The sequence below is a fragment of the Dreissena polymorpha genome, chromosome 8, assembly GCF_020536995.1.
Source record: "Dreissena polymorpha isolate Duluth1 chromosome 8, UMN_Dpol_1.0, whole genome shotgun sequence".
NCBI classification, from domain to species: domain Eukaryota; kingdom Metazoa; phylum Mollusca; class Bivalvia; order Myida; family Dreissenidae; genus Dreissena; species Dreissena polymorpha.
The window spans coordinates 13,415,743-13,430,134 of NC_068362.1; the positions used below are offsets into that span (position 1 = coordinate 13,415,743).

The following is a 14,392-nucleotide window of genomic DNA, read 5'->3' on the forward strand; positions in this document are numbered from 1 at the left end:
TTTGAATGATTGCCGCTATATTGACAATTTCACTTGTATCGGTTTTAAATATGATAAGTAAGCATTTTAGCTGTTTTACTACTATCGGTTTAACATTTCATGAGCGAGCATTTTGGCGGTTTGAATGATTGCCGCTATATTGACAATTTAAGTCGGTTTAATGTAGGATGGATCCGCCATATTGATGCGTTATAATAAGATCGTTAAGGTACAAGTATGCACGGTTTAATAGTGTTGTTGGATTAAGTGGTTTATCTTTTCATCCATTTGTGTAATTTTTGTGGACGTTTGCGGGTACAATACGTGCGTGTATTTTCGTATAGAATAATGGCACAGGCACAGTTACTGTTTTCTGAAGATACACTATCTTATTTTAAGCAATATGGTTTTGAAAACATAACCTGGTCACCGGTGTGTAAAGAAATAAGTTGTACACTTGACAATAACTTTACCCTAGTTTTGAAAAAGAGACGATCTCGAGTAAAACTGGTTTTTAAAAAAGGAAAAAACAAGTTAATTTTACCAACGACAATGTTTGAAACGTTGTGTAGTTTAAAAGAAAGTGTTGAACTACTGATTTCATTTTTAGAGGGACAGTCGCCATGAATGCATTTCAAGAACTCGAGTTCAAATTTGAACACCTCACATTTTATGAAGATAGACTTAAAACATTTGATCTATGGTCACCTCAAATTCAACCGAACAAGTTTCAGTTATCATCAGCTGGCTTTTATTACACAGGTAAAAACGATACAGTAGAATGTTTTTCGTGTGCAGTACGATTACACCAATGGGGGAAAGAAGATGATCCGTTGGAAGAACACAAACAGCATTCACCAAAATGTTTATTTTTAAAAATAATTGGAGAATTAAAAACCAACAAATCAATTGAATCTTCGTGGAATCCATGGAAACCATCGGTTCACTCAGACATGCTTCAAAATGGCGGCGTGCATTTTGGCGGTTGCGTGATCTGAAAAATTTGAAAACAAAATTCGTTAGATATAAAGCTATATAAAGAAATCCTCAAGTACTGTGTTTCATTCCCACTTCAACAAGTGACAGAAGCACATAGTGAATATGGCTTGTTCATCATCTCAAGATTTTAAGCTCAGTTGTAAAGATGGACATAGTGTTTTATCATTAAACAATTAAATGGGGAAAGAAGAGAATAACATGACTGAGGGGGTGGAATTTTCATCACCCCCTCAATTAGACATCTCAACTTCAGCGAGTGTCATGATGATGCGTTCCTACTTTGACTTTTTATACGCAAAAGCTTTATGTGAAGTCAAAACAATGACTGTTCGAAAGAACTGTTATGGTTGTCAAACCAATCACCCTTCACAGAAAGAACATGACTGCCTCATGATATGTGATGATGAGGAGTATCAACTTGAGTTTTATTTCGAGGATATGCTGAAAGAAGTCGATGAAAATGCCATAATACGTTCTTGGGAATAAATGATGGCCATTTCGAATATTACCCCAGAGATGGTTTTCCTTCACAAACGAGTTATAGAGAGCAAAGACTTTCTAGCCATAATGAAAACGGATCAATGGAAAGCCAAGATGAAAAAAATGGTGCTTACAATTACACAAATAGAAGACAGATTGTTTCGCTGTAACTGATTTAAAAACACAGTAATTCAACGTTATTATTTAGTCAAGGATTGATCTTCTAGTAGAAATGGAGTGTTCAGATAATATTGATGGGAATGTATCTTTTGTGTATGATGTAAACAATGTAAATATTCAGAACGAACTTTTACAAAAAGCAAAAAACGTGAAGTGTAGAACTGTCATGATGAAAAGGATAACTTTACTTACACTTGTTGCTGCTGGTATTATCCCCGGGTATGTTCTTCTAGGCCATGATGTCGTTCAATGCACTCCACAGCAATGGAAGCCTTCTGAAATGAATACAACACCAATGGTTTTATTGTATCAAACGGAACAATTTTCGTTAGAAAATAATGTGTTTTTGTCATTTTGTAAAATAAGCAACCAAACATATATAGACATACGACATTTTGCAAACGGAAATGCTACAGATTTTGGTGTAACCCTTAATATTTCTCAAAGTAATACTTTGAAAAGATTGTTACCTTAAATTGTTGACATGTTTTGTAAATGTTTGATATTTTGTAATGTTATTATGTTTATAATATTAACTTTGTATAGTATAAGGGAACATACTGTTTTATTTGATTGCTAATGTAAGGGGGAATACTCCTCCAGTCTTGTTGAATGTAGGGGGGACAATTGAGAGAGTTGAAAAGCACATGTTTGTAAACAAAGAAATATCAGAAAACTCATCAGTGTTTTATCACATTTAACAAATAAAATTATGTACTGAACATGTTTTGTAATGAGATCACTATGTGTATAAAATAAATATTTTATATGCATTGAAGTATTCGTGTTGTTCATTTTTAAAGTTGTTTTCGAATAGTGCACACTGTCAATGTTTATAAATAAACAAGCAATATTGATTAACCATGGATAAATTACAAAAGGAGCGTATTCTTTCAGAATACTATTTTAATGCTAAGCAACCTGGCAGTTATGTAGGTGCTGTGAAATTACAACACATATTGAGAAAAAAATACCCAGGAGAGTTTACTTTGAATTTTATCAACAACTGGTTGAATAATCAAGATTCCTATGCGTTGCAAAAACAACCCGTTACTTTAAACCAATAACATCTGCTTGGGAAAGCCCTAAAGGCTTTATTTGGTTTACTTTACGAATGTCAGCAGTATGATTTGAAGCCGAAATAAGTTTGTTAAGTTGTTTTATTCTTTTGTTAAGTCTTTTTTTATGTTCTGCCTCTAAAATATTAGAGATGTAATAAATTGAAAAAATATCAAACGCACTTATTCAATGTTTGACGATCGGTGAGAATATGAATGAAAGAGACCGACGTGATCAAACATATCATGAAGCAATAAAAATAAACAGATGATAGTGTCATTTCAATAAATATAATTGGTAATTAGCGAGTTAATCCTAAAAATGTGTGACAAAAAAGCCATGTTGTTGATGTTTAGTAAATTTCGAATCAAAATTAATCTACAGCTTAGGCTTATATCTAGTCATCGAGAAGCTATAAAGTAAATCAATTTATGTGATATTCTATTTCAATGGTTTTCATTTTTTAATTGCAATCGGGTTAACTTTATATTTAAATGTGTGTGCTTTGAGATAAATTCTGGGTTAAATGATCAGCATGTCTTTTTTCCATGTAAATTCCAGAACAGAACAGAACAGAACTTTATTTAACTCAAGTTACAATTGCAATACATGAGTATACAGAACAATATAGTCATAGACGCATAATTTTCACATTACATGGTTTGGTAAGATCTATTTGGGAAATAACTAACATACATTTTCCTAGGTAATTATTATTTAGGGCATTGGAGACGTGGTGTGTGTCTAGTTGATTATATGACCTGGTAATTGGTCTTTTACCTGGGCGTAATACATTTTAAATGATTAGTAACTTCAAATATTGGAACAGACTATAGGTTATTGACAAGTGCGTGGGAAAGTGATTGACGGGTGTAGTAGACTTGGTCACGTGATTTCATCGGGTCAGAGTAACAGGCGTGAAAGTTGTGTTTACATGTACGATTCACGCTGATTAACTTTGATCATTTACAAAGCAAGTGAAATAATCTAGTGATTTTCATCGGATATATCTTAACATCCAAATGCTTGGTAATTATCTCTCCAAAGCGATGTTCCTAGTTTTAATTGTTTACAGGTCCCATTACAATTTTAAAGTCGATTGATATGTTTGTATTAACTTATGAATAATGTTATGAATTTATTAAATATGAATAATGTTCAGCTAATCGGTAATAAGAAAAATGCATGTACATACTGGATTAAAACATAATTGGTGCAGTATATAAACACGCAAGAGGGAAATGATTTTTGTTTAATGGTTAAAACCTATTTTTATTCAGATATTTACGTTCACATTCATAGTTATTGTTATTGATTTAAAGCTGTGATATCCGATTAGATTTTAAGGTTGTAAGGGAGATAAAATTTCATAAAGTAGAGATGTAACCTTTAAAAGATGTAATGTAATTATTCGACAGTTTCAGTAAGCGATGTTCACAAACAATTCTTTGAAAATTATAAAAACAAAACCAAAATAAGAATAGCGGGTATGAGTTTATTGTTTAGATATACATTCCCACCATAATATGCATTACAATATAAGAATGCTTTCCTGTGTTCAGTCGTGCAATGTTAACACTACTCCGTGTATATACCTAGAATGCAATAAGCTATTCAGTGATTAAAATGTCAAAAGTTTTTTTCTCTTTATAAAGGCATTATGTTTGAGCATTATGTAACTTATGCGCCATTTTTTTTATTTAGTTTTATTGTGAAAAATATGATATTACTAAAAAATAACGAACTCTAAAACTTTATTTGTTAAAGCATAACACGTGTATTTTTTTTTTTTTTTTTTTTTGGTTTTTTTTTTTTTTTTTTTTGCACAGTCAATTATTTTCATACAAGTACATTCTCTTGATAAAAAGCAAAATGAATAAGGGTGATCGAAGATATTTGCAACTGTTAAAATCACAAAACAATTTAAGACACTTAAGGCATGTGTCTTTTGTTTGTTGTGAGGTGACTGAGGTCATAGAAAAAACTAGATAAAATCAGTTTTAAAATTGTATTGTCTGAGTCATATACTCATGATATAAATATTACGCGTGAACAGAAACACAATATGAAACTAGTTGCAAGTACATAGTATTAAACTTATCACCGGAAGATGTCTCTGTTATTAAAGGCAGTGAGGAAAATGACAATGTATGCAAATATTCACCACTTAAAATATAACAAGAGAACTGTGAGCACATTATGTTTAACAAAACATTTAGGAATTGGAAATAATCACGATATGCTTACATTCAGAAATAAATCCACAATAGACTATGTTATTGCCTCATCTGATTGTTTCTATTTTGTTTCGGAATTTCAAATCATTGAAACTGACCCAATATTCTCGGATGGCCATAATGCACTCTCATGGTCAATAAATATATCACATAGCAATCATCCAAATATAACTCCAAAAAGTAAAACTCACACCAATCAAAAACCAAAATGGAAACCTGATCTCGCCAGCCAATTTGTTAGCAATATCAACCCTAATGCGATTAACCAAATACTTAACCAAATGGATACTTACCCCAAATCGCAGCAGACCATAGAGCACATAACTGATGAGCTGCAATCAGTCTTCCATCAAGCATCCACCAGCACCTTCCCTGAAAATAAAACACATTTTCAAAATAACCATTCAGCTAACAATAAACCATGGTTTGGTCCTCAATGTTTCAAAGCACGCAAAAAGTATCACACTGCCAAACAAATTTATAATAGCAACAAAACCACATTTAACAAAAAAGAAATGACGAACGCCAGCAAAAAATACAAACAAACAATGAACCACCATATTAATGCAAACAAACAAAACATGTCAAACAAACTTCGATCAATGTCCGACAAAAACCCCAAACAATATTGGTCATATCTTAACAAACTAAAACCAAAATCAAAAATCACAACTACACCAACTCTAGAAGAATTACAGGAACACTTCAAAGAACTAAATACAAACACTATCAATGACAACCGTTTCAATGACACAAACGACCAATCACATTATACAAGCACCACACTTAATTCCACAATCACCAAAGAAGAAATAGAAAAATGTATTTCAAACCTTAAAAACTCAAAAACTCCTAGCCCATTTGACAACATTCTTAACGAATACATAAAGTCCACAAAACATCTATTTATGCCTGTTTATTGCAAACTATTTAACTACATACTTGAAACCGGGTTCATCCCACAAAGTTGGCTCAATGGAATTATAATACCCATATTTAAAAACAAAGGTGACCTTAAAGATCCTAGTAACTACAGACCCATAACTATCCTCAGCTGTCTTGGCAAACTTTTTACTTCAATACTTAACAACAGACTAACTAAGTTCTTAAATGAAAACAATATCTTAGATGAAAATCAAGCTGGCTTTAGAAAAGGCTATTCCTGCTCTGATCACATATTTACACTTCACTCACTAATTGAATTAATGAAACAAAAAGAAACAAAAACTTTACTGCGCATTTATTGACTTCTCCCAAGCCTTCGATAAAGTCTGGCGTACTGGCCTCTGGCACAAACTAATCAAACAAAATATAACAGGTAAATTTCTCACTTTAGTTCAAAACATGTATAGCAATATCAAATCTAGTATCTCACTTAACGGTAACATATCTGAACCATTCATATCAGAAATTGGCGTAAGACAAGGTGAAAACCTGTCCCCTCTCCTATTTTCCCTCTTCCTTAATGATCTGCAAACACATATGCACCTCCAAGGCTCAAACGGCATAGAACTTACAAATCCTGAAGACCTAACTTTGTGGCTAAAACTACTTATATTACTTTATGCTGATGACACTGTTATCATTTCTGACTCAAAAACTGACTTCCAAAATAGCTTAAACATTTTCCATGATTACTGCGAGAATTGGCATTTAAAAATAAACCTCAGCAAAACTAAAATTATAATCTTCGGTGCTAGACAACTTCAAAACTTTCATTTCACACTAGGCATCCATCCCATAGACATAACTGACCGTTACCACTACCTAGGGATAACACTCTCAAGCAATGGCTCTTTCCTAAACGCAAGAAAACACCTAGCTGAACAAGCAACAAAAGCAATGCACCTATTATATATCAGAGCAAACAACGCAGAACTTCCCATAGACTTAATCCTTAAACTTTTCGACCACACAGTGCTACCAATTTTAACATATGGTTCAGAAATATTTGGTTTTGAAAACATAGACATTCTGGAGAGAGTACACAACAACTTCCTCAGAAAAATTACTAAAGCCAGAAAATCTACTCCTATATCTTTTCTATACGGTGAACTTGGCAGGCATCCAATTGCAATCAATATTAAAACTCGTATGATCTCCTTCTGGTGTAGAACTCTTCAAGGCAAAGAACAGAAAATATCACATCAGATTTATAAGTACATGATGAACCTCCCAAACTCAAATTTTAAGTGGTCAAACAAAATAAAAGAAATACTCACATCAGTTAACCAAAGTAGCATATGGGATAATCAGTTTCAAATAAACCAAATTAATATCCACCGCTTAGTTAAATCACAGTTACTAACTCAGTTCAAAACCCAATGGCACCACCAATTACAGCAAACACACAAAGGACAAATATATACCAGCTTCAAACAATCACCATCCCTTGAAAACTACCTTATTAAACTCACCAAAAAAGAATACATTTACCTATTCCAATTCAGGACTGCTAACCACTGGTTTCCAGTCGAGACAGGCCGATACGACGGAACCCCATTTGAAGATAGAGTCTGCAGGCTATGTAATTCGGGTCAGGTTGGCACGGAACACCACTACCTCCTTAACTGCGATTTCTTTGATACTGAAAGAGAACAATTCCTAGGTAATGACACACATAATGCTTCTCTTAGCTCATTCTTATCATCAGAATCCTTACCTTTACTTAAAAATACAAGCAAATTTATACGCTTTATATTCAGTAAATTTAAACGCTAACAAAGATTCAATACAAGTACACATTTGTTTATAAATACAAATGCCACCAGACCACCAAATTATAGTATATGTTCTACTACAGTGCACTAATTGACTGTTAGTTTTTTGTTAAGTCTCGATCTAATGCGTTATTATGTACTTGGAAATGAATTTCATTTCAAAACCTGTATAGCCATCCTTTTTATTATTAATTAGGGCACATTTTTGTCTAAATAGTCTCCCTTTAATGATAATAACTACATTACTGCTTCTTCAAAGAGTCTACTTTTTTTCTTACATCCGTTTACTACTGTATAATCTGTGGTTACCTACTTGAAATTGAATAAATTCAATTTACATGCCACATTCTCAGTCTTATGTACATGTATGCTTTACCGTTATAAACATTAATTGTTAAGCATGAGGAACATTTATGCTTATAAGTTATATTTAATTACTTGTTAATACTTAATATGTGAATCAGTGTGAGAAATGTACATAAATTTGCTATATTCTTAATTTCATTCGCTAGTTGATGATTGTATTATATTAATTCGGTTGGGTTTCTCTAATAATGTTATATATCATGAGGAACATTTATGCTTATAAGTTATATTTAATTACTTGTTAATACTTAATATGTGTACCAGTGTGAGAAATGTACATAAATTTGCTATATTCTTAATTTCAATCGCTAATTGATGATTGTATTATATTAATTTGGTTGTGTTTCTCTAATAATGTTATATATCATGACTATGTGTACTTTTGCATCATTTTGATATGTTAAAAATCTGTACAAATATTTATTTGCTTTCATGACCATGGCTTCTTAAACAAATACTTCCTCGAAAAACCGGCCAAAAATTTATAGAATAAATTGCAATAATAATAACCAGTTTATAACTTATTACAATTTCCTTTTGCTAGTGATTTTTATAATTCTGTACCATTTCTATCTACAAATTTGTGTTTTGTTTTAAATAGCCGACTTATACCACCAGTATAATAGAAAGTTGACTGTAGTTACCTACTTGAAATTAAATAAATTCCATAAATTCAATTTACATGACACATTTTCAGTCCTATGTACATCTACACTTTACCGTTAAAAACATTAATTGTTAAGCATGAGGAACGTTTATGCTTATTTAATTACTTGATAATACTTAAAATGTGTATCAATGTGAGAAATGTACATAAATTTGTTATATCCTTTATTTCACTCGCTAACTGATAATTTATATATCATGACTACGTCTACTTTTGCATCATTCTGATATGTTAAAAATCTGTACATATATTTATTTGCTTTTCATGACCCTGGCTTCTTAAACAAATACTTTCTCGGAAAACCAGCTAAAAAAAAAAAAAAAAAAAAAGAAAAAAAGAATATATTGCAATAATAATAATATCAGTTTATAACTTATAACAATTCCTTTTGCTAGTGATTTTCATATTTTTGTACCGTCTCGATTCACGAATTATCGTTTTGTTTTAAATAAGCCATTATAATAGTAAGTTGACAAAAAATCACCTCTTGATACCGCTTAGGCCTTGCTCATTCCTTTTGAATGCAGTACACACAATTTGCTTAATCCTAACGGTAGTACCTTATCTATTCTGTCCTTGAGAAGTACAGCTATCCTTCATGGCCTGGGGTTGCTCCGACATTATCCATTCGCCCATTGGCAAATTTCATTGTGCGGGTGCAGTCGAGCGAATAAATCACGAAAAAGCATGTCTGCAACTATTCCGAATACAGAAATTAAAGCTACCAACTGCAAGTTGCATTATCGCCTTAAACGCACTGTTTTAACCTGCACTTTCTAAATAAACATTTTTCTTTCCTGAAAACTGCTATCGGTAACAGCGCGTGCAAAGTTAAGTGACGTGTGAACAAGACAACCCCGCATAATTAAGGTTAAAGATCACTAATAATATTAGAATCCTCGACAAATTAGGCTACACAATTACGAACCGTTATTTCATTCTCATGCATTGCTCACTATGTATGATAATCTGGTGTTTTTTGTAATTGATTAACTTTTCCCACATTCTCGTAGTCAATATATTTATATATGCTCATTCTGAATACCCCCACCCTCGCTGGATAATATGTGCTGTTGTTGCTAAATTATCGGAAGTCAAAATATTGTTATAAAAATTGTACTTTGTTATATTGCCCTTATTGTATATGTTATATACTTGGGTGAAAATAAAAGTTCTGTTCTGTTCTGATAAAAACACCATCACGATTAAACATCAAATGGAACAAACACGTGTGAGATCATATTAAATTTGATAAACAATTATCACATAATTAATATCTAAACAAGTAATGGCTGGTTTTGATAGTTAATATCAAATTAAAATGAAACTATTTTAGATCATTGAAGAAAATAATTACACAAAATAATTACAAGACAAAATTGTATTTGAAATTACTTGAATGAAAAATGTTAAAGCAAAAAGTTTTAATTAAAATTTTCAACATTGTTTAATATAACTCATTAATGCAAAATGGTTTTATGAAAATAATTTTACTAATGAAAATAATTTAAAGAATTTGAATAAAAAACGTAGGTTTATGTATTTAGGAGAAAGTTTTTTAAAATAAGTTTAAGAAATTAATTTACCAGTGAATTTTTTTCTAGAAAAGCAGTGTTTTATGAGAAAGTTTTTGAAAATAAGTTAAAGAACATTTTTTTTTTAAGAATTAAGTTGTATGAAAATGTTATTAAAAAATCTTCGTATTAGCAAAACATTTAGGAATTGATATACACACCACCTCGATAACATAACAAATGGAACAAACACGTGTGAGATAAATATTTGATCAACAATAATCACATGAAGATGAAACTATTTTAGAACATTGAAAAATGTAAAAAGTTAACAGTTTTAATTAAAATCTTCAATATTTTTAATCATTAAAGCAAAATGGTCTTATAATTTTATGAATTTGGAAAGTTATACACATATGAACATAATTTTTTGAATCTGAGAAGTTATACACATGTTTTTGTTGTTTTTTTTTAAATATAAGAAACTGTTTTTTGAAAATAAGCTTAAGAAATAATTTAGTATAAAAAGTTATTCGGACTTTTTTGAAAATTAGATTAAGAAAAATAAAATAAAATGAGAACACTATGCAATCTATTTTTGAAAATTTGATTTTGGAAAGTAAAAAAAAAAAAAAAAAAAAAAAGTTGAAAGCAAAATATTTTTTTAATGTGAATAATTTAGAAGAATGTTTTTCAAACTAAGTTTAAGAAATTTATTTACAGGTGAACTTTTTTACGTGAATAATTTAGAAGAATGTTTTAGAAACTAAGTTTAAGAAATTTATTTACGAGTGTTTTTATTTTTAGAAAAGCAATGTTTTAGGACAAAGTTGAAGAACTTTTTTAGAATTAAGTTTTATAAAAAACCAAAAAACAAAAAAAAACAAAAAACTACGAAATAGTTTTAAGAAAAATATTTGTGAAGCAGTTGTTTAAAAAAATATATTTTTGAAGCAGTTGTTTAAAAAACGAAAGTTGTAGAAAATTATTTAGAACATATTGACTCTAACAAAAGTTGAAAAGAAAATAGATCAACAATAATCACATGAAGATAAAACTATTTTAGGACATTGAAGAAAATAATTACAATACAAAATTGTATTTGAAATTACTTGAATGAAAAATGTTAAAGCAAAAAGTTTAAATTAAAATCTTCACACAAAAAATTAGCATTACTAATTTATGCAAAATGGTTTTATGAAAATTATTTTTAAATATGAAAATAATTTTAAAAAGTTGAAAGCTAAATAGAAAAATAGTTAAATGGAAAATATTTTTAAGGTAAATGGTTTAGGAAACTTTGTTTAAGAAATTTATTTATGAGTGATTTTATTTTTTTATTTTTTTAAGAAAAGCAATGTTTTAGGAAGAAGTTTTATTTAAAAAAAAAAAGCCTAAGAAATAGTTTTAAGAAATTATTTTTGAATCAGTAGTTTAAAAAAACGAAATTTGTAGAAAATTATTTAGAAAATATTTACTTCAACAAAAGTTCAAAAATAGACCTATAATAATCACAAAGATAAAACTATTTTAGGCCATTGAAGAAAATAATTATACAATACAATACAAAAGTGTATTTGAAATAACCTGAATGAAAAATGTTAAAGCAAAAAGTTTTATTAAAAAATTAAGTATAACTAATTAATACAAAATGATTTTATTCTCTACATACTTATATGTCCGTTTGTTAGTGAACACAGAAAGAAGTGTATAAAAGGATACTACTACTGAAGAACAAATACACTAAAATTCAAAGAATTGTTGACTACAAGAACCTTAAAGGATTTAAAATCTTATACAAATTCATAAAAATATTATTTCAAACATAAACCCGTTGAATATTTTAGCTTGGTGCATATGTTTATCATCTTTTATTTATTTATTTTTTTTTTTTTATTTTTTTTTACAATTACATTTTATAGGACTTATCCACATCCATAAAAATATTACTTTAAACAGTAACCCGATGATAAGCTTAATTATGTAGAGAACAAAATATTTTTCTTATACAGTCAGTATATTTGGCATTTTGTTTCAATTAATCAATCAATATTTTATAAGATGAATGCATATCTTACATATTAATTGGTATTACTATATCGTAGTAAATGTTGAATACCTTACTTCATTCACTACACATGTTTAAAATATTGTTTATGCATATTTTTTTTTCCAATCCGGCAACCATTATCAATACCACAAATTACTTATTTACTCTTAATTGTTGTTAACAAATTGTAATTTATATTTTAAACTTTTCACTAGCCAAATTGTATGCAATGTGCATGTTTGTACCTCAAGTTTAATGTTAATCTTACTTAAATACTCAATGATATATGTTTCTAATCAATGACACTTGAAACTCATCTATACCTTTCACCTTTACAGTTAATAAGACTTAATGTGCCATGTGTACACTTACAAAAATACATGCACAGTATTGTATGTCATGCAATTTCACTACTGTAGGTCAAATTGACACATTTTTGTACATTAATATCCCCACGCTTTTTGAAAAAAAGGTGGGGATATTGTGGTGATCTCCGCCGTCCGTCCGTCCGTCCGTCCGTCTGTCCGTCCTGGCCACTATCTCCTCCTACACTAAAAGCACTAGAACCTTGAAATTTACACACATGGTAGCTATGAGCATATGTGCGACCCTGCACTATTTGGAATTTTGATCTGACCCCTGGGTCAAAAGTTATAGGGGTTGGGGTGGGGCCGCGTCAGAAATTATCACTCATTTTTTTAGGTTATTTTACATTTACTTCTTTATTTCTACACCGATTCACTTCAAATTGATACTGGACCTCACCTATGACAATACGGTCAATCTCAACCATGCATGGCCCCATTCCCAACCCTGGGGCGCCCCGCCCACATAGGCCACACCCACCAAAAATTTCCATTTACTATAATTTTTTCATTTCTACACGGATTCACTTCAAATTGATACTGAACTTTTGTTATGACATTAGGGTCAATCTCAACTATGCATGGCCCCAATCCCAACCCTGGGGCGCCCGCCCACATAGGCCACACCCACCAAAAAATTCCATTTACTATAATTTTTTCATTTCTACAGGGATTCACTTCAAATTGATACTGAACTTCTCTTATGACATTAGGGTCAATCTCAACTATGCATGGCCCCATAACCAACCCTGGGGCCCCGCCCACATAGACCACACCCACCCAAAATTGCCTTTACTATAATTTCTTCATTTCTACACCGATTCACTTCAAATTGATATTAAACTTCTCTTATGACAATACAGTCAATCTCAACTATGCATGGCCCCATTACCAACCCTGGGGCGCCCCGCCCACATAGACCACACCCACCCAAAATTGCCTTTTACTATAATTTCTTCATTTCTACACCGATTCACTTCAAATTGATACTGAACCTCTCTTATGACAATACGGTCAATCTCAACTATGCATGGCACAATTACCAACCCTGGGGCGCCCTGCCCACATATGTCACACCCACCCAAAATTGCCTTTTACTATAACTTCTTCATTTCTACACCAATTCACTTCTAATTGATGATGAACTTCTCTTATGACAATACGGTCAATCTCAGCTATGCATGGCCCCATTACCAACCCTGGGGCACACCTAGGTCAAACATTCGGCGTGGGGATACGCGTCGGCCTCTGCCGCGCCATTTCTAGTTAACGTTATATTATACAGCTACTTGCTGAAACAATAACATAAAGTTTTACTTACGAATCACATGGTCACTGACACAAGTCAAACATGGACATGGTTATCTGGCCTGACAATGTTGTGGATAAACATCGGTCATTGTAACGTGAACGTGTCATTTCATATTTGATCATCATTTCAATACTCCAATTAATCCCAAATGCAATTACCTTAAACAGACAAGTACAGTGCACACATTTTAAATCTCCACATTACTTAAGTTAATATGCAAACTACTAACTACTAATGAATCACTCTTAGTTGCAATAATCCAACTCCCAGCTATTGACCCTCCGAGCTGTACGTATGTACTCATAAAAGCTCAGAGCATTCAAGAAGAACTAGAATCACTCTCCGCGATTATTCCACAGATAAAAGAGTGAAAACACAAATAAAACGCACATTTCTGACCTAATAACAGGGTTTACACATAGATCAGCGAAGAGCCATAGCTAAAAATAAATTAACCAATCAAA

General features: G+C 31.3%; 1 long non-coding RNA gene across 3 annotated transcripts; it reads right to left on the reverse strand.

The window, feature by feature from the left end:
- Positions 1–707: 707 nt before the first annotated feature.
- On the reverse strand, positions 708–14,392 carry LOC127840894 (uncharacterized). 3 transcript variants are annotated; one of them, XR_008030622.1, is made up of 4 exons: positions 14,328–14,392; positions 13,938–14,086; positions 1,831–1,913; positions 708–973 (listed from the first exon to the last, which is right to left on the reverse strand). It is a non-coding gene; the product is annotated as an uncharacterized LOC127840894 (long non-coding RNA). The 3 variants fall into 3 exon arrangements; XR_008030621.1 differs by having other exon boundaries at positions 14,319–14,357; XR_008030620.1 differs by lacking the exon at positions 14,328–14,392 and having other exon boundaries at positions 13,938–14,150.